Genomic DNA, 20,154 nt, shown 5'->3' on the forward strand with positions numbered 1-20,154 from the left:
GGCCTCTCCTTCAGAAAATGCTGACCTTACCCTTCTTCTGAAAGTCAAGTCCCTTTGAAATACATCAGATCAACACTTAAAGCCTAAGGCTTTGAGAAAAACTAATTACTTTCGATCATCTTGGACATCTGGATCATTTCCAGAAGTTGGTCCTTGCCCATATGAGTAGAACTGGTTCAGTATCAGCTAAATCTGTTAACGCAAATTAAGATCTGGGAAAAAAATAACCTCAAATACTCATGACATTTTAATAAGTGTTGAACGCCAGAAACAGCAGAAGACCAATGGGGATTCTGACCTAAAAACACTCTGTTCCAAGACAAAAAAAAAAAAAAAAAAAAAAAAAAAAAAAAAAAAGCTATGATGGGAAGCATTAAAGAGAAAGAAAGAAAAAAAAACCTGTGGTACTTAAAGGTGTCCATTTAGACAGACCTAGCTTGTTAACTTGCATACAGAGCTACGTGAAATAAAGATGGAGAGAGCAAAAGGGTAAAAGAAGTGGTGGAGCTTGGCACACATAATATCTGGTGTCACACCTCTAACTTGATCTAAGGAACAGATTTCAATTTATCCATCCACCTCTGGAAAAATAAAAAGGTTTGCTGGATATTCACAAATCAGTTGGGAGTGAATCACCTTGTCTTCCAAAAATGAGTCAAGACAAATTATAGAGAACAGCTGACTGCAATCCGTATTTTCCTCCTCTGAACATGTGTGGGGAAAAAAAATTGAGGGAAAAATGTCTCTCTTTTTAATGGTTGAAATGATGTCTTCATTTTACTCACAGGTCCTTCCAGGTGCTGGGATCTTTGAAAATTAGGCTGCTTTCTGGCACTTTTAAGACACGCCTTTACTGGTAGCTTTCAAAGAGGACTGCTAATAACATTCATTATTTCCCTGTAAATTATTGCTACAATAAATAGCAATACTTATTACTACTTTTTTTTTTTTTTTTCCAGATACTTTTTTGGTGGTGTTTTAAACATTTGCTCATCACAGGGTAGATTACCAAGGGCTAAATGTAATGAGATTTGACAAATATGGCATACATGTAACACACAGGTGTGCCGTGGCCCATTAGAAAAGAGAATAGGATCTGCTAGCTGGGAATCACAGCTGCTAATAATACTGGCAGGAATCCATGCCCACAGACTTCCTAAATTGAAGGCTGTACAGGAAAGACTTTGTCTTTGACCACAACACACAATTTTTTCCATTTGTTTTTGTTTTCTTTTCTCATTGCAAGCTACTCAGCTCTTTCTTTGTGGGAATTAGGAAGAGTGATAAAGAGATGCCATCGCTTTTATAAAATGTTACTCCCAGAGATCTCTTCCCAGATAGAAAAAGCCTCTAACTCTGTGTGACTTTTAATTTATCTGTGCCTTTTGTGGTTCATATGACAGCAGTGCAGGCAAAGCAGAAGACAGTGCTCCCGGCTTTCATAAGCTGCTCAGGTCCTGACTCACTGGATCACTGTGGCTAAAACCATAAACTTTGGGTGTCTCAATTCACACTTGCAAAAATAAGTGACTAAATACATCCTGGTTCCTCCTTCGCTGGAAGATAGTGACATTTAATGATGGCAAAATGCTCTGACAGCCTAAGATACAGCGTTACTTAGGTATGAAATTGCCCAGGTGCAATTGCAGCATGTGAGGCGGCACGACAACGTGCTCCAGAAAAGGTATTTTGCAGCCTGGCACAGGGCGTGTTGTCGGACAGGCAGAATAATTACAGCAGCCGCAGTTGGCACTTATTATAAAATTAAAGAAGCCGTCATTAATAATCCGTGACTCCCTGCCTTATAGTACTCTTCAGTCAACAGGCATGAGAGTGAGGGGGTGGAGGAAACCGTCACGCCTGCTAAGTCACCGTGGAAGGCCGATACCCTTATTTTTCATCACTTTGTAATCTGCTGCTTTACTTCCTCCCGGTGGCTCTCCTGACTGTCTCTTCTCTCACTGCTGGCTCCCACCCGGCCTTCCAGCCAAAGGCCGGCAAGGATCTCTGCCGGGGAAGTGAGCCACTTTATCTGCGGCAGGGAGGCCCAGCGAAGCGCGGCCCTCGCTCTGCTGCCCAGCCTGGTGGGAGAGACATCTCCCCCCTGGGCCATGTTCCCTGTCGTGGGCTCCTCACCAGGCCTCCTCCTCCTTTCCTCTGAACATGTCTCCTCAGCATGCTCTCCTGCTTCTCGAGGCCATTTTGTCCACCACACACCTCTCCCCGTTCATACCGCACCAGGGCTTGTCCTCTCACATCTCGCTCCTTGCCTTCTGCGCTTGGGCAGGTGGTTGAAGGAGGAGAGAAAAGCAACTTGTTTCCTCGCTTCCTCAGACAAACACGTGCTCTCCAGAGCAGACAGATGCCTTAAAGTCAGATACAGGGCATCAATTCATCTTTTGGGTTCAGCTGCAGTGTATAAAGCATTCGCTGGCTCTGGTCTAATGCTTTTTGACATTGTCAGACCCCCTTCAGTGAGCTACTGCCTTGTAACCAACTTGACAGCAAGTATTGTTCTACATTTATTAATACCGTACGTGCTATCTTCAAACTGACATGTTCCAAGGCCAGGCATCAGCTGTGTTCAGCTCTGGCTTGAAAAAAAAGTATTCAGACAACAGCACATACCTCCTGCTGCTAATAAGTAAATAAATAAATACATGCCTTCACCACGCTGCTGCCACATCTTCTTACCCTTTCCACCTCTAATTTCCAACATTTTTTTTTTCCTTGGGGTTTCAAAATTTCAAGTACCCAGTTCCCTGCGCCCTCCCCTTTTCAGCTTCCTTAGGAATTTTTTTTTTTTTCCAGTCTTATTTTAATTTGTTCTTTTCTCTCTCTTTTGGATGCAAACCTAAATTCCAGAAACTTGAATCTACATAAAAGTTAATTAACTTCAGAAACTGTTTCTCCTCTCCTTATTATTTTTATTTTTATTTTTCAGAATGTAAATATTTTGTTACTATAGCCACTATAATTTTCTATTATTTCTAAAATGTTCAGCTTAGTGGGTTATGTTTACTTAGTCAATAAGCTGATGATGCCCATGACAGGACCAGAAGTGTTTGGTTAGCAGCAGGGAGGAAAAAAAATCAATAACTCCAAGCATTTGGCAGCTTTGTGGGCAGGAAATCATTTGTATTCTCTGGTTTAAATCAATGACCTTCTTTTCTTTGCTGTTCCAACAGGAAATTATAAACTCTGTGAACATTATTTGCATAGTGCCTTCTGCAATACACTTGTATATGCTTGGGCAGAGCAATATGTTAACCCCAGCAGTGCTTCCCTGAGGTCTGTTAGACAAACCCAGGCACTTTAGCTTGCAGTGATCCAGCTGCAGTCACTTGTATGTTCAGAAGTGGAGGCAGAATTGAGCACCAAGTGAGATGAGCTCCTTCTCCACTTCCAACAGCACCATCAAAAAATGAAGGCTTTATTATTTGGTAACAGCATTGTTTACTGCAGAAGTATGAAAAAAAAATGTTTTGTTTTGTTTTTTTTTTTTTTGTTTTTTGTTTTTTGTTTTTTGTTTTTTGTTTTTTGTTTTTTGTTTGTTTTTTTTTTTAACTTGCCAAGATGTTATATTTTCAGTATGATGGACAGAAACTTGTCGCTTTACATTAGGGCTGCAATTGTGCCTTTGTGTCTTGCTTGCCATGGTTACCCTGAAGTGCCAGGTAAGGTCTGAAAGCACTGCAGCTTTGCTTGAACTCTGCTTAGAACTACAGACTTCATGCTTATGGAAGTCTCAGTCTCCTTTTTCCTTTTTCTCCCCCCCCTTCTTTTTTTTTCCCCTCCAGTGTGATCACAGCATAGCCCTGAAGCCTGGGACACTTATTCATGCCCAGAATTTACTGTTGCAGTTCCTAAGTTGCCTAAGCAACCCCTTTATATGCTTATCTTCATCCTCTGCGGGAGACTGATGTGGTGTATTGAACCCCAAAACCCACTACAGCTTCAGTAGTCTGCACTGAAGTGAAATGTCATAAAATTCAGACATCCATATTTTTCTGCTTGGTTTTTGCACACGACAAGTCCTATCACAGTAGTTCTCAAGATCATTCCCATGCTCCCAGTGCCATTGGCATGAAGCAGCAGTCACGAGGTGACACCTGAAGTAGTTATGTCACAGCCCTCCCTCCCTAAAACAGAAGGATAGTAATACTGCTCTGAGTGGTTGAATTGGAAGTAATATGTGATTCTGGTACAGTAGAGAAGTGCTTCCCAATGCCCACACTGAACCCCTCGTGCTTCAATTTGTGCCCACTGCCTCACATGCTGGCACTGGAAATCACCACCAAGAGCCTGGCTCCATCTTGTTTGCACACTCCCTACAGGTATTTATACACATTGATGAGATCCTCCAAGCTTTCTTTTTTTTTCTAGGCTGAACAATCCCAGAAAGCAGAGTGATGAATTAGGTTGCTATTGTTCAGTCAACTTCTACTGAGTGGTTCAAAAGCAAATGTGTCTTTCTTTCCCTGCTGCTTTTCCCCCCTCCCCCAGGCATATGTGTCCCAAAGTGTCATGCTGTCCCCATTCCCTGTTGAACACCGCACACCTGGAGTCTTTCCATGTCACAACAAGAAACGCTTTAATCTGGAGAGCAGCGCAAACAGAATAGCTCACTCCAGAACTATGAACTGGTCTGGTTAGTTTCAGGCCTTGGACTGAATTGTGAGTGATTTATGATTGCATCCGAATAAAACCTAATCAGAAACTGTGGAGTGATAGTGGTGTAGGTACAAGGAGGAGTGGATATTCTTCTCGTGGGAAGAGTGTCCAGGGATGCTCCTGTTACACGTGGGAAAGCATAGCCCATAACCCCAGTCTTTTCAGGCTGTGAAAGGTGTGCTAGGTGACTAATTCATTTCACTAATGCATGACTAGACACTTTCATAATGGAAAAAATGAGCTTCCTAGATGATTTGTTTTTTAATGTTATCTTAAGGTTGTATATTTTCCAGCATGCAGAAAACTGGTGCAGAATAAAAAATGCTGATAGACCCAAAAACTTAGCTTCAAAACAGAAGCTTGTAGATTATAATTTTGTTTTAACATATGAATAAGTCACAGTCTTCAAGGTTTTTCCCCAGAAGTCAGCCATGTATTTTATGTGGTCTCTGTTTACAAAAAATTTAATTGTTTCAGGGGAAAAACAAGAACAACAACAACAACAACAAAAACACCACTAGTCTACACCACAGGAAAATGATTTCATCCTGCAGTGTTCAAGAGCACTTAGATGGAATTTTAGCTCAAAAACTCTGTACTGAACCGAGCCTGAGATTTACCATTCAGCTCTGGTTGTGCATTGGTCTTAAACATATTGCTGCATTTGTAGTGAATTGAATGGAATAGCGAGATTCACTCTCTCTTCTTGAGTTTTACACAGGGTGATGACTTTGCTGAGTTCAGTAGAGTTATTCTTGATTTATTACATTATAAGCAAGAGTAAAGCTGGATGAGGAATGTACGTCAAAGCAACAGTGTTCACATTTGTATTTAATATTTATTAAATTAAATATTTGGAATAAAATGCACTGTTCGCTGCTCTGTCCACCGTGAAATGGCCTGATGTGTTGTGTTTGTTTTTGAACTTTATAACTTTGCTAATAAGGACCCATACGCTCCCAAATTTATTCTACTCATGTGACACTTCTTAAGTGTACATCTCATAATTTTACATGAGGTGTGACTTGCTATCAGAGAAGATAAGATTGGACAGCTTACTCTGTGGATGTACAAACAATAAGACAGCAAAGCTGGCTGATAGATACACAGAGCTAAAACTCACCAGATCCACTCCTCTGCCCAAGGCTGGCAGAGAAAAGGTGAAAAACTTCCTTTGCCTGCCCTCTACATTGCAATCCATTAGGGACACCCTCAAGTGTCTTATTTGCTCTTCTTCATTTGTGTTGGCCACTCCTTTCTAACAGGCCATTCTCCTCCACCCAGAACAAGAGGCTAGCTGAGCCAATGGTGCTATACTGGGCTTGGAAGTCCCTATAAGCACAGGATTTTCCCCTGGGGATGTTTTGTCTGGGTCTTTTTATGACGCAAAGGTCTTACTGGAAGAAAGAACTGGCCCTGCGAGGTCTGGGTGCCTTGCTGAGAGATGCATACTAGTTAGCATACGCAGTACCCACTGCTGGGAGGGAAAGTAAGAAGAAAACCAAACATTTTTAGCTTCTGAGCAAGCTGTGCTCCTCTGACTGCGTTTCTCCCCAAATCGGCTTGTTAACTACGATTCTGTATGTGCCGTTTGTGCTTTATGGGACTGAGAGTCTAAGCCAGCTTACCGGTGAAAGTAACAACTTGCTCATTAAATATGAATGGCAATGTTTTAATTAGTCCCAGGATTCCGGTAGAAAGCTAAGCCCTTCCTTCAATAACCAGCACTTACAGATGCAGTAAGTGTTAATAACCTAATAGGAAGCAAGCTAGGCAGGCCTACATTCCATCACCCAGCAAATGGATCTCGGGTAGCTTTTGAACGACTGTTCATGCTCTAAACCAAGGGTGGAAAAAAATGTTTCTTAACATGAGGAGTTGGGCTGTTTGCAGCACCCAGCACCGCAGCCGCATCCTGTTGTTTCCTTTTTCTCTCAGATGTGATGCTTAGTGTGCTTCCTGCTATACAATTTGAACCTAAAAATGTCACCTGGTTTAGAGCTGGGGAGGGGAAGAAATTCAAATCAGACCAACAACTATGCTCAGACTTTTAGCAACTGTGCTCCAAAAGACGAAAAGTAAGAAATCATGAGAGATTTAAATAGCTTTGCTTCTGACACGAGCTTTTTCAAGCCACAAATGGACTTTTATAAAAAGAAGCAGGAGTATGCATGGGGATTATGCAGGAATGGGAATGGGCTGTGTATGTGAGTGTAACACCAGAAAGGATTTGGTGGGAACAGCAAAGGAATGAAGTTTTATCAAATCCTGGCCTAAAGGGCAACTGGAGCAACCAGCTGGTTTTCATCTCTATGCAAAATGGAAGCAGCCAGTTTCACTGCCCTTCCTCCCCCAGCTCACCAGCCACCAAGGTTTAAGTGGGGAGAAACTTTCTCTTTACAGAGCCCAGTACATTGCATGGACAACCCAAGATGAGGTTTTTGAAACATTATCTCCAGGGACAGAGAGTTTTCACTATGGCAGGTAATATTGTCTTCTGATCCTGTTTTTCTGCCCTAGTTCAAAAAAAAAAAAAAAAAAAAAAAAAAAAAAAAAAAAAAAGGACTGAAACTTCATTCACTTAAGTAACTGGCCAGTTTAAGGGGTTTTTTCTATACTTTCCAGTTTAGGAAGTAAAATGAAATTGCACTAAGAAACCTTAGGCTTTTATCATGGCCAATAAGCAAGACAGTTTTTGGTTGTGGGCAGGGTTTTATCAGAGATCCACTGCAGTTTTCAGGACTCAGCGCTGCTGTAACTGAGGGAATTCTTGAAATACAACCCAACTTCAGCAGTGTACTAACAAGACCCCAGTTAGTGCAACAGGGAGAGATCTGGCAATATGAGTGTCAGCTACACAGTATCTTGCTCTAGAGATTTTTCCCCTGGCGTGGTCTAAATTAATTGTATGATAGGCTGATAACTATAATTATTTTAAGCTCAGTTGTGCAGTGGATGCAGACTTCTGAGGCTTGACTTACTGTATTCAGATTGAAGGTTGGTGCCTAGAGCATAATTTTCAGGCAGCTGAGGAAGCAGAGTGTTATTTGTCCCATACAACACTCTGCATAACAACTGTTTTTTTGGTGCCACTCCTCAAAACTGGCTCAAGATCACTATCACTTGGTAGCCCCAATCAAGCTAAAAAGCTATTAGGATAGCTCTTATCCAGACTCCACCTACAACAACAGAGACAATGCAAAGGACTGGGTATTTAATAGAGGGAGAGGAAGAATACTCCGGCCATTCTTAAGGATCCAGCAGTCATTTGCCTTCCTGCTCCAAGTTCTAGTACTGTCAGTCCTACTACTTGTGTTTTCCTTGTAATCAATTTACAGTGCAGCAAGTGAGGTGTTGAGATTACATGAGTCATATCAAGCTCATTAGGGATCTTCTGCAGCTTTGCCACACATTCTTTTGCATTAAGCCATGTCTACTGTTTGTCTGAACAGTGACAGCAATGTTTGTGAAAAGCAGGTAATAGACCAAGTACTTAAGTCCTACAGACAAACATAGATTTCATAATGGACATTTCTCCTGTACAACTCTTCCTCTGTTGGCAATATAGGATAAATCTACAATAGTTCATATACCATGACCTCTGGCTTGCCTGTTCATCCATTTTTTATGAACTAGCCTACCTGAAAACAGATGAAGTCATTTCTCAGTCCGTACATGCAGCACGTTGCTCTGTACACATAGCAGAAGGAACACAATAGAGGAGCTAGCAGTTTTAAAAGATAAGCATTTCATGCTGTAGCCAAGATATTTAAACCAGTAAGTTCTGTGAGAAGTGGAATAAGAAACCCAGTGATCCTCCAGATTTGGGCTTCCTGGATTCTCCGAAGCCAACCGAGAACTCAGTTCCCTGTAGCCTTTCCTCTGTGGAAAAGATCAAGACTCTTTTCATTATCCAGCTACCTTCTTCCATAAAATTCTTAATGCCTTCAGTAGCTTGAAGACCCCGTGCCTCTCTGTTAGATCTGGTTATAACAGGGAAGGAGGTTCCCAAATGCTATATATCTATGTATGTGTACACATGTACACACAAAGAACAGTCATTTAAGTACCATTTCCTTAAGAAAGCTGACTAAAATACATGAGAATCAGCTAATACAAAGCCAGATCATTTTCAAGATAGCTACCAAAAAAAATTGTTGAATATTTGCTCAACTTTGTGGGCTTTTAGTAGGATTGCATACCATGGCATCCCAACACCAGCCTCTGAAGTACTCCCAGTATGCCAGATTTAATGTTACAGTATCACCATAAACCATCCCAACAGAAATGAGACTTTCATCCGTTGGTTGCTCAGCCTTAATTAATAGGACACTATTCAATTAAGCCTCATCGGCATCTTTTGAAAGCTAGTTTTATGCCTGCTATATTTCTTTTGAACAAAAAGACCTGACCAGCTGTATTCCCAGCTGTAGGTTTTGTTTCTCCTCGTCCGCTGGCAGCCACGGCTACTTAGAAAGAGAGTGAGTTATGTCAACTACAAGTATTTTCTGCAGTACATATTACATCACCTTCCCCGAGAAACATGTCTGAGCAGATCCCTTTTTCTTGCTTTCGTCTTTCATAATGTCCTTCACATTCCTCTTTCAATATTTGTTGTTCCTCTTTGTGGAAGCTCAGTTGCTGGCATTTTAAGGAAAGGTTACATAGCAAAAGGGTCACTGCCGGAGGTTTTTCCTCCCCCCTCCTGTGCTCCTAGGGAGAAAACTGTAGGGCATGGCACCTTTAGAGAAAGGTTCTTCTTTAGAAAAACCTACAGCATTTATTGCTGGTTTCAGAACAAGAAAAGGAATTTGGAGCATAAATTACATTGTCCATTTTAATTCTAACAAGTGAAGACGTAAGGAGGAAAAAGAGCAAAAGACAAAACAAAACAAGGACAGCAAATTCATTATGCTCAGAATACCAGATCCCTAAATTTTACCCTCATCACTGATACTTAGGCAACTGTGCCCCTGACCAAATTGCTCCATGTCTTGCTTCTTTACAAGTCCTTGTCCTTATGAAACAGCCTTGGAAGTCAACAGTCATATGCCTTTCCAAATGCCCTCTAGACAATATGTACCAGAGTCAACCGAAGTGGCTGGGAGCCTGCCCAGTTCGAGTCCACTGGCTTCAAACCAGGCAATGTAGGAATGAAGGATGTTAAGGCTGGGGACAGGATTTGGAATAAGCTGTGAATGCAGCCTACAAGAAAAGATAAATAAAAAATAGACACTTCCAACCTTAGATGTATGAGCTTGGAAGGGCCTAATGTACACACTCACTAGTGTGAACGATGCACACAAGTGAGTTGGAATGTGAGGTGGCTGCTTTCTGCTTGTTCATGTGGGTTCTTCTACAGGCCCTCACTCCTGCGAGGCAGTGTGCACAGCAGACTGATGCGGACTGTTAAAAGGAGCCAGCTGAAGAGCCTGGTGGGGATGCTTGTTTGGACTACAGCTGAATGGCTAGACATGGAGTTGGGAGGTATCTTCTCTTCAAAAGCAGCTCTACATTTCTAAACACTGTGGCTCCTGCATGATCTCCTTGAGCTGTTACAGTCTTTCTGTACAAACAACAGAGAAAGAAAACTAATTCCCCATCTAGGAAGGGAAACTCTACTAAATGAATGCTGTTAGCAATGGCAAGCGTATGTTCCTGGCCTGTCTGAGAGCCCACTGAGGTCAAACAAAATCTTTTCATTAACTGCAGCGGAGTCTCTATCACACTCTACTTGCATGATCCGCTTAGGATTAAGCATTTCTTGAAAAACACACTGCTTTTAGTCCCAAAGCATTTTTCACACCACGGGATTCAATAAAGATTCAGTTCAGCAAAATGCTGAACAATCTGTGTCATGTTTAACATGAAGGGTATCTGAAGCACCCTGTACCCTGCAGGAGTGCTCCCTGGGCTTCTGATTGTTACAGGATGTTGTTGAAAAACAACAGAAAAAAAGCAAGCTATTATGTGGAGGCTTAAATTTGGTACAAACAGGTCAATACCTTTACTGGAAAACTCCTAAGGGGGCTCATAAATGAAAAAAAAAAAAAAAAAAAAAGATTAAAAACCACTACGCTTCAACAGTAAAACCATCTAAAAATTAGTTCATTCCTTTTAGGATCAGTAATCAGGGCAGATAATGAAAGCCATAGATAATAAAATAGCCAAGCAGTGGGTACACAGTGAATGTATCAGCATGCTGTTGATGGTATATAAACAATGCTAAAAGAACAGGAAATTATTAAAGCAGAAGGCAATACTTCATTTATTATTCAGCTGGGCTTGCTGCTTAGGAAGTCACTAATGCCTGTTCATAATGAATACTAGGAGGGAGTACAGGCAGAAACTTGTCTGTTACCCAAAGAAATATGACTGGTGCTGAATGTTTCTCTTACTAATCTTTCTTAGAGCCTGAACTTCACAGCAAGAAAGGCAAGATTATTTGGGAGGTTCCATTTTCATGCTTAATTGTAGAATCAGACATTTGTTTTGAGCAGAAAAAACACCAAAGAACAATAAAGCCCAGAGCACCTGTTCCGAACTTGGTCTGCAGACCTTGAGTTGTGTCAGATTGTGAATGTCCTTCTCTTGTCTGGGAGATAGAGAAGGAAAGGAAAATAATAATAATAATAATAATAATAATAATAATAATAATAATAATAATAATAATAATAATAATAATAATAAAGAAAATGGAAATCCAGCTCGAAGTATTCTGTTCTTGTTCCAATTGACCCGTCTGGAGAAATTCTAGAGAATTTTGTCATTGGCCTCTGTGTACGTTAGAAAGGCTTCTGTGTATGTAGAACAGCACCAGGAGAACAGATGGAGAGATCAGATAAGATGGGGCCATACCAGAACTAGAACTAGCAGATACAATATAGGGTCCCTGGCATGTCTAGACCCCTCCATGGTCACACTCTGACCCCCCTTGTCCCTTTTTACAGAAACCACTCTCGGGATTGCGCGAGTACTTAGATGGGAGCCTTAGATGAACAGGCAGCTGCCTCGTGCCAACCGATTGGGAAATGTTAGGCATGAGGTGTGTCTACCAGAAAATCTGAATCAGGATTGCAATGCCCAACTCCAAGGCCTGAAGTAAGTAGGCAATGGCAACCCAGGCCATCCATTCCCCTTCCTGAAATGCCAAAGTTGAAGATTTTCCCACTTTCCTTTTCTGTTGCAACAGATGGATGATGGAAAAGGATGACACAATTAATTTTTCAAGCACCAAAAATGCCACAAAGACCACTTCAGGTAAATGCCTATGAGGAGCGCTTGAGGAACACACAGAAGCCCCACGAAGGAGGGATTGCTATCAGAGGTAAAACCCCTTGGTTTAGTAACAGTCTGGAAGCTGTAGCTTCTACAAAGAAGAGGTGGATTTAGGATACACAAAGGTATGTGAAAGAGAAAGGGAATTTCTGACCATACTTTCTCCCACACACATCCTGACCTTCTTTTTACCCCTTTCTCTCCTCCCACTCCATCCCTCATCCTCTTGCCCTTTTGTAAAATCCAAAATAGCATTGATTGTGTTACTACTACTGATCATTTGTCAAAGATTTGTCTCCTCCCTCTTGGTATGAGCTAATCTTTCCCAGCAAGCCTTCTGGGGAGATGAGTCAGTGGCACAAAGAACTGACAGATTGGATGTGGTATTTATTTTCTTCTGCTTTTTTCAAGCATGGCAGTATCCCACATCTCCAAGCAAACAGGGAGCAGTAAGCAAACATACTACAGCTGGGAGCTCTAAGGATAATGTCCGCAAAACCTGTAGCTTCCAGTAAGAGCCATGTATTTTTTCATACTCTTTTTTTTTTTTTTTTTTTTTTTTTTTTTTTTTTTTGTTACAAGGGATTGCAGGATGTTTACTCAGCTACACACTGTGTTAAAAGTTGCAACATTCATCTTTAAACATTAATTATGAAGGCATGATTGCTTCAAAAATTCACTGCCTGAGGCCAGGGCCTAGGAAGTGGAAAATGTAATTTCAGAAAGAGATGAGAACAAATGTTGAGCCTTTTAATTGCAGGTTTGTACAAATGACTAACAGTAAAGCAAAGATTGTTTGGATGTATTTGTTGTTCTGAATGTTGAATTCAAAGCCTAGCAGAGAGTTGCCTAGGGTTTCGTTTCTGCTTTTCTTTTTATAAAAGTCAGAAAAGCTAGTGAATTTCAGAGAGGTTGGGGGAAGTACATTTCTAAAAACCCAGTAAAATCTTTAACTAGACTTAAGAGAGAGAAAGACCAAGCTAAACAATGCGTGAAAACTCAAGCAATCATTGCTGGGCAGTTACTGTGCTCATTTTGAGGTTCATTTTGGGATGAAGACTGCAGTGATTCTCAGCACCTATCTCCAACTCCTTCAATTCTACATAAATCTATCTGGAATTACCAACAGTACAACAACGGATCAGGTTTGTTTCATAACATATGGCAACATGAGATTCTGTGGGGCTGTTTCTCAACTCTGCCGTATATCGGATGCCCCAGCCTGAAGTGGACAGAACCATTGCAGCAGCAATGGCTGTTGTCCGTGTTCATCTCCTTAGTCTGCCAGCCCTGTGTAAGCACCTTTGTATGGCACCAGAGGCACTTCTTGTCCCACCAGGGTAGAGAACTCACTCGTTCTGATCCCCATCACCCTTCAGGACATGCCTGGGAGCACACAGCTGGTGGAAGATGTAGCTCACGGTGTGGTAGGCCTGAGGCTTGTTCTTGTGTGACCATAGGGGAGCCCACAAGGACAAGGCCCACAAGGCCCACAAGCTCTGTGATGGTTGTAGTTACACACTGAAGCCTAGAGGCCGAAGAGACTTCAGGTTGTGACACTCAGCTTTTCTAACGCTGACGTCCACCAGGATCCTCCAGTTCTGCTTCTGGGTGTGCTCAGAAGCACTTCTCACCTCATAGCACTAAGCTTGGTGCCCGCCTCCCTAGGATTGAGAAACAGCATGTCACTTGGCTACCTGAAGGGCCTGATCCACTAGGTGTATCAAAAACATGCCTAACCTACCATGTTTCATCCAGAGGAGTGGAGAGAAGACAAGAAGAGGGTTGTTGTGACGGTGTTTGCATCCCATCTCTTCTCCCTACTTGTGTTTGTCTAACAGTTTTGTACTGAAAGCTTTCTCCCCATGATCTGGGAGATGTAGTTTCAACACACTCCGCGAATCTTGCTGATTTAGTCTGTACCCTCCTGGTAAAAGAGGAATAACAGACCTGCTTCACCCCACAGTCATTCTGCCCTGCAGACGCTCACCCACAGGCCAGTTTTGCAGAGCGGCCCATGACCATGCTGTTAAGAGCTGAGCAGATGTGCTGCTGCCATGCTGTGTTGTGCTCAGCTCAGGTCCTCTCTTACGACCCTGTGGCTAGCACTCATTATTTTCTGTGCATGGCTTTGGTGGTATTTTTTTCAGTTCAAGGCATGCAGAATAATAACAGCTTTATACAGCAGGCCAGCAGAGCAGCGCTGGGTTAAAAACATTACCATGCCAGAAAAAAAATTGTTGTGTGTCTTAGGAAAAGGATGGGGGGAGAGGACAAATAATGCTACAGCCTAAAATGGAATTATGTTGAAACACTGTTCTGGTTGGAAGGAAATACATTTGGTGTCTTCCACATTTATCCTGTCTGTCTGGAGCAAACCCTGGAGTGATCTACACAGCTGACTACATTCAGGTTTCCCCTTGGGATACCAACTGATTTGTTCCAGAAGAGAGCTCAAACACTAATTGCCACAGGCAGTATGAGTGGCCAGGAAACCTGTCCCTGGAGCAAAACAGGAGCGTGCCAAGCTGCTAGTACAGACACACCATTTTTAGCAATAACCTTACTGCTTTGATAGGGTCCGTGGAGTTCAGAAGGGATATCTCTGCTAAGCTTGCTCCACCAAGGCAAAGCACCAACCAGAACATCAAAAAACAGGTAGAACAAAGTGCTGTACAGAAGCCCTCAGTGGGTGGTAAGGCCAAATAAGTAACAACAACGTTCATTTTCTCACTACTCCTCTCTCTCACCCAGGTGGGTGCTGCATTTGTAGGGTGATGCCTGGAAGTGTAACGCTGCCTGTCACTGCAGAAGAAGACCGGGGCTCACAGTTTGCCATCCTTCTCTCCTTTGTCAGCAATTTGGTGACCAGTTTTAGTTCTAACACAGGTACAACCGATAGATGGAGGGGTGTCTCCCATGCCTCTGTTGTTGTAGCTCTCCTTGACTGCAACTGCTCTCTGCAGAAGCCCAGCTGCCACTATGTTTTCCTGACTGCCTTTAATATGATTGTCAAGGACAGAAAATATTAATTAAATTTTAATTGATAAAGTGAATACTATTGGGTTAATTATAGCTATTTACAGGGAGCGTATGGGATTTGGAGGGCCTACCTTCTGGTGTTTTTGCACACAGTGTTGCCTCTTCCTCTATGCTCTAATTAGCTCTTTTTTTTTTTTTTTTTTAATAGCCAGTCTCCCCATGATTGCTCAGTAGCTCCCATTTTGTTCCTCATCATCAGTTCTCCAGCACAGCTGCTACAGAAGGGAAGCAGCCTTGCAGTTTGCCTTGCAGGGAGCAGGTGATAAAGAATCTATCAGAAGTTGTATAAACCAAAAACAGGACCAAAAAAAAAAAAAAAAAAAAAGAGAGAGAGGCCCAGACCCCAGACCAGTCTCTGATAATGTCTAGAAAAGGGACTATATAAGAAACTAAGGATACATGGGCAGAAATAAGAAGGAACAGCAACATCTGAGGTAGAAGCAAGGTCAAAATTCTCCTCTACATATACAGCTCTCTTGTCCAGTTGCACGTTCTGCCTTCCTGCACATGCATAACACCAGGCATTATCAACAGGAGACAAGCACGTGGGAAAGGGCAGAGTGCCACAGTATAAAGTCAACTGCACAATTCTGAATGATTTCTCCTCTACTCCTTACTTGCAACACATGCATTTCTTCCTTAGTGGTAAACCTTTTAAAAAATGTAAATGGACTTAATTATTTGCATATGAAAACCAGTTACTTTTAGCCACATGGTGTATATCTAGAAAGTGCAAGGGTCCTTTCAGCACATTGTTGAATTGAAGGCACACAGTAAACATAATGTGCCCTGATACCAGGAGTTCATTCCAGTCCATTTTTCAGTTTCATGCCACTGTGTGAAAATTAATAGCACCCAAGAAACAACGCACAAGAGACCTTAGAACTTCATGGGTTATTTTTGGTTCTTTCTTTCTTTGTCTTCCTTCCTTCCTTCCTCTTTTTTTTTTTTTTTTGATCAAAAATTATCAACTTGACCAGCAGGCAGCCTGCTGCTCTCCCTCAAGTAGATCTCCTCCTGTTTGCCAGTGCTCAGGATTGAACGGCTGCCACCGAGGGAACAGAGGGCAGCGGCTGGAGGCTGAGGAGCAGCAGCGGCACAGCAGCCAGCTCCCTCTGCCAGGCGGCAGCTGGCCTGGTCGCCTGCCTTCCCCTTCCCATGGCAGCAGCTGGCTCTGCGTGGTAGGCACAGGGGCCCACACTTGGCTCCTGCTGAGGTGAGACAGCGTGAAGAAAAGAGGAAGAAAGAGGGTTTTTTTTGTAAACAACAGCAATCACGCTAGGAAAGGAAAATGGGGAAAGATGTGACAACATGGAAGGCAGGGTATACAAAAAAAATGCACGGGTCTGTGGTTTCTGAGGTTGGAAAATCATTGCCTAAATTAAGAAAGCTATCTTCCATCTCAAGAAAGGAAATGTAAAAGCCAGAATGTCTCTTGCAGAAAAGTTTAACTTGTCTGGCTTCTCAAATGTACTTGAAATTTTTATCCACTTCCCTTTGCAGTAAAGTATTTTCACTGCCCAGGGGCATGGAGCTGAGCGCTCTTCAGCACCAAGGGGTCTTGCAGCCAGCCCAGCAGGCACTTTCCCAGAACCATAGAATCTTAAAATGGTTTGGGTTGGAAGGGCCTTAAAGATCATTTAATTCCACCCTTCCTGCCTTGGTCAGGGACACCTCCCACCAGACCAGGTTGCCCAAGGCCCCATCCAGCCTGGCCTTGAACACCTCCAGGGATGGGGCATCCACAGCTTCTCTGATCAACCTGTGCCAGTGCCTCACCACCCTCCAAGTAAAGAGTTTCTTCCCAATAGCTAATCTAAATATCCCCTTTTAGTTTAAAGTCATTAGTTCCTGTTTTATCACTACACTCCCTGGCAGAGTCCATCCCCAGCCTTCCTGTAGGCCCCCTTTAGGTATTGGAAGGTTGCTGTAAATTCTCCCCAGAGCTTTCTCTTCTCCAGGCTGAACAACCACAAGTCCCTCAGCCTGTCTTTGTAAAAGAGGTGCTCCAACCCCTTGATCATCTTTGTGGTCCTCCTCTGGACTCTATCCAATAGGTCCAGGTCCTTCTTGTGCTGGGGCCCCAGAGCTGAACGTAGTACTTTGCTGAAAGTACCTGATTACAGGGCCAAAACTCCGCTCTACATCTGCCCTTCAAAGCCACAGAAATTCCCTCCAAATGGAGAAGATGGCTTCTTTTACTATTTAGAAGCAATTATTACCTCAGAAATGCTTGGCGGGTGGCTTCTTCCTTTCTCAGTGTGAGATAACTCATACTGAGATAACTCAACTGGTAGCACCAACAAATACACCACAAAGCACTCTCTACTAACTTATCTGCAGTACCTACAGAGCACAAGTACCTGCTTGAAGACATCCTTTGTTTAAAAAAAAAAAAAAATAATGGTATATTCAGACTGGTTTTTCTCCACATTAATGGCAAGACTAATTTTGCAATGAGGTTGCAGAGACACCACTGCTGAAAGCATTTGGTCCCCCCAGTTCGTGCCACGAGATCCTGTCACATCTGTGGCTGTCACCATCCCCTGAGCAGCTACCCGTGGGGTCAGAGGTCTGGGCAGACACAAGGAGGGCAGGGTTTTGTCCCCCTAGGCTAAAGGGGAAAGCTGAGCCACATCCTTGCCCGCGGTGTGAGGGCTGCCGCTGCCACCTGCTGGAGACCATGTGTGGGCGGTATTCCTCCCCTCCGGATGGAGGCAATAATGTCAGAAGGTGCCTTCATTTCACTCCCCTTGCACCCCTTTTACATCCCTGTGTAAGTAACAAAGATCTGGGACTCAGGGGGAGAGCTGTGACCAAGGCAGCCGCAGCAAGCACTGGCTGCAGGCAGGATTTACGAAAGTGCCCGGCCATCCGGCCTTTTTCTATTGAAAAGTACATAACAAGCAGCAAGGCAAAATGCTCCCCACCCTTGGCATTTCCTCTTATCCAAATGTAGAACAACCAAGCATGGAAAAAGGAGAGAAGTGGCTGTGATACTCAGCTGAAGAGACATCTGTGGGTTTTATGGTAGGGAGGATGAGTGGGAGCACGCAAGGGCCCTCGCTGACACCAGTGGAACCATCTCAAGGGTTCAGAAATATTAATTTCAGTAAGTACTGGCCTGCAGACAGGGGTCTGACTGGTCTTGCTGTCTGACTAGGCTTAATGGCCATGTTTGAATGCAGACATCTTGCAGCCTTGCCATTTGTGTCGATGGCAGTCGTGTTCTCAACGGGAATTGCTCTCTTGGAAATCCAAACCACAAACTGTTGAGTGTGGTTATACCACAGGCATTACTGAGAGCAAGACTAAGGTTAGGGAGGCCATCTCATTTCTGAAGGAATCCAAAATTACATCTCCAGTGAACAGCAGCTGCAGCTCTGCCTGTGTCTTACAGCTGCAGACTGGGACCTGAGCACTGTCATCTAAGTGACAAACAGGATGCGATGCATTCACTGAGCACGTCCTCAAAACCCGCCGGCAACAACTTTCAGGGTGCAGAGGAGACGTCTTCAAGGAATGCTTTAAAGACCACAATTAGGAGCAGCAGACCAAGAAGAGCTGGTGTTGGAAAGAAATGTCTGAATTGGTAGAAAGCAAAAAGGAGCCAAAAGGAAGAGACATGGGGATGATGCAGAAGGAAGGTAGCAATGAAAAGTTACAGGCTATGGCCAGCAGCACTTCAGGGCTCCTGAAGACTTGTCCTTTTGCCCCAAACTAAGCTGGAGTGTAAAAAAAAATGTGGATTCTATGGAGTTTGAAGCTGCCAAATGCTTGCAGCAGTCACAAACATGCAGCACCTATAACAACGTGCCTCAACTTAGGGGCAGCTTTTTTAGGGATTATTGTAACATGGGACACTGGTGGTACAGGCTATATGCCTGGCAAAATGCCCAGGTAATGCCGCGTGGTTTACACCGGGAACCTAAATGACGTAAGTATTATAAGGAAGCTGCTCCTCTTCTATACTGCAAATGATAATTATTTTCATGTCAGAGACCACAGCACAGCAGCGATGTGGAGTCAGGGTAAGGTCCCATAAGGAAAGGGTACAGCAGTGGTGGAGTAACATATTTATTTCAGCAGCTGGAGGGAATGTGAGCTACTTGAATTATTTTTTCATTACATTTATTTTAAATCTGTCAAGCCTTCCTTTAATACGCACGTGGTTCAATGATAGATACCAACTGTGCAGTGGTATTAAGGCCGCACCGTGGCTGTGATATTGCCGTGTTAGGGTTATGTAACTCACTCTCAGACGGTGACCCATCTAGGCTGCCAGTTTTTATAGTCAGACTTCATTTCTCCATTTCATCTTAGTTGCTGAGTAGCTAGCCCAGAAATATGTAGTTACTGTTTTTTTTTGTTTGTTTGTTTTTTTAAGCAATAACTTAAATGGATTTTTTTAAATGTAGATTTTTAAAAATAGCAATAAGTTATTTTCCAGCACTGCATCATCTGAGCAATTGATAATAACAGCAGTTTACTCTCATCAAACTCTAATGCCTACAGCTGCTAGGCCTTACCTCCCACAGCTCTCCAGGAAGGACACTGACAACTCCTCCCTGAAATAGGCTTCGGCAGGGTCTGGAATTCTGAGCCCTGTGAAAGGGTTCAATAAATAGGTGCCCTGCTCTTTAGCACCAATACTTGACAGTGTTGTATGCTTTATAACAAAGGGGGTCAAGTGAAACCCTTTCACTCTCTTAGGCTACAACACTGAGGAAGTAGCAAAATCTGTACATACACATTTTATAATTTCCTGTCTGTATTGATTTTAAAAGCATCTTTAGCATGCAAGCAGCTGTTTAATGTATTTTGACCCCAAACCAGGGCATTTGCATTAGTATTCCCTCTAGAACGTTTGTCCTTTCGTGTCCATGCATTAAGGCCCTGTTTAAAATCTGTCCATGTCCCTAATCTCTCTGGGGAGCTTTCCCTGAATATTCAATGCTAGTCCACAGTCTGCAACAAAAGAGGGAGGGAAAAGAGACAGAGAGCAGTGTTTATGCATGAAGTTCAACAGCCTTTTCACGTAAAAAACATACGTACACACAAAAGCACCTCGACTACAGAGCCTGGCATTTCCACAGCAAAGTTCTGACAGCGTGTGCAGTTTTTCAAGTTAACTAATTTACAATAAGGGCATAAGGCATC

General features: G+C 42.9%; 1 protein-coding gene and 1 long non-coding RNA gene across 2 annotated transcripts in view; one reads left to right on the forward strand and one right to left on the reverse strand.

Annotated features, from left to right (window-relative positions):
• LOC140001553 (uncharacterized) overlaps positions 1–20,154 on the forward strand; it is a 41,522-nt gene that overhangs the window by 19,168 nt on the left and 2,200 nt on the right. The window contains exons 2-3 of the long non-coding RNA XR_011806850.1: positions 11,625–11,775; positions 11,867–12,463. This is a non-coding gene — a long non-coding RNA (uncharacterized lncRNA). The remainder of the gene's footprint in view (positions 1–11,624; positions 11,776–11,866; positions 12,464–20,154) is intronic.
• The window catches only part of COA1 (cytochrome c oxidase assembly factor 1), a 52,676-nt gene that overhangs the window by 16,039 nt on the left and 16,483 nt on the right, over positions 1–20,154 (reverse strand). The gene's annotated exons all lie outside the window — the stretch shown is intronic.

The sequence above is a fragment of the Anas platyrhynchos genome, chromosome 2 (assembly GCF_047663525.1).
Source record: "Anas platyrhynchos isolate ZD024472 breed Pekin duck chromosome 2, IASCAAS_PekinDuck_T2T, whole genome shotgun sequence".
Taxonomy (NCBI): domain Eukaryota; kingdom Metazoa; phylum Chordata; class Aves; order Anseriformes; family Anatidae; genus Anas; species Anas platyrhynchos.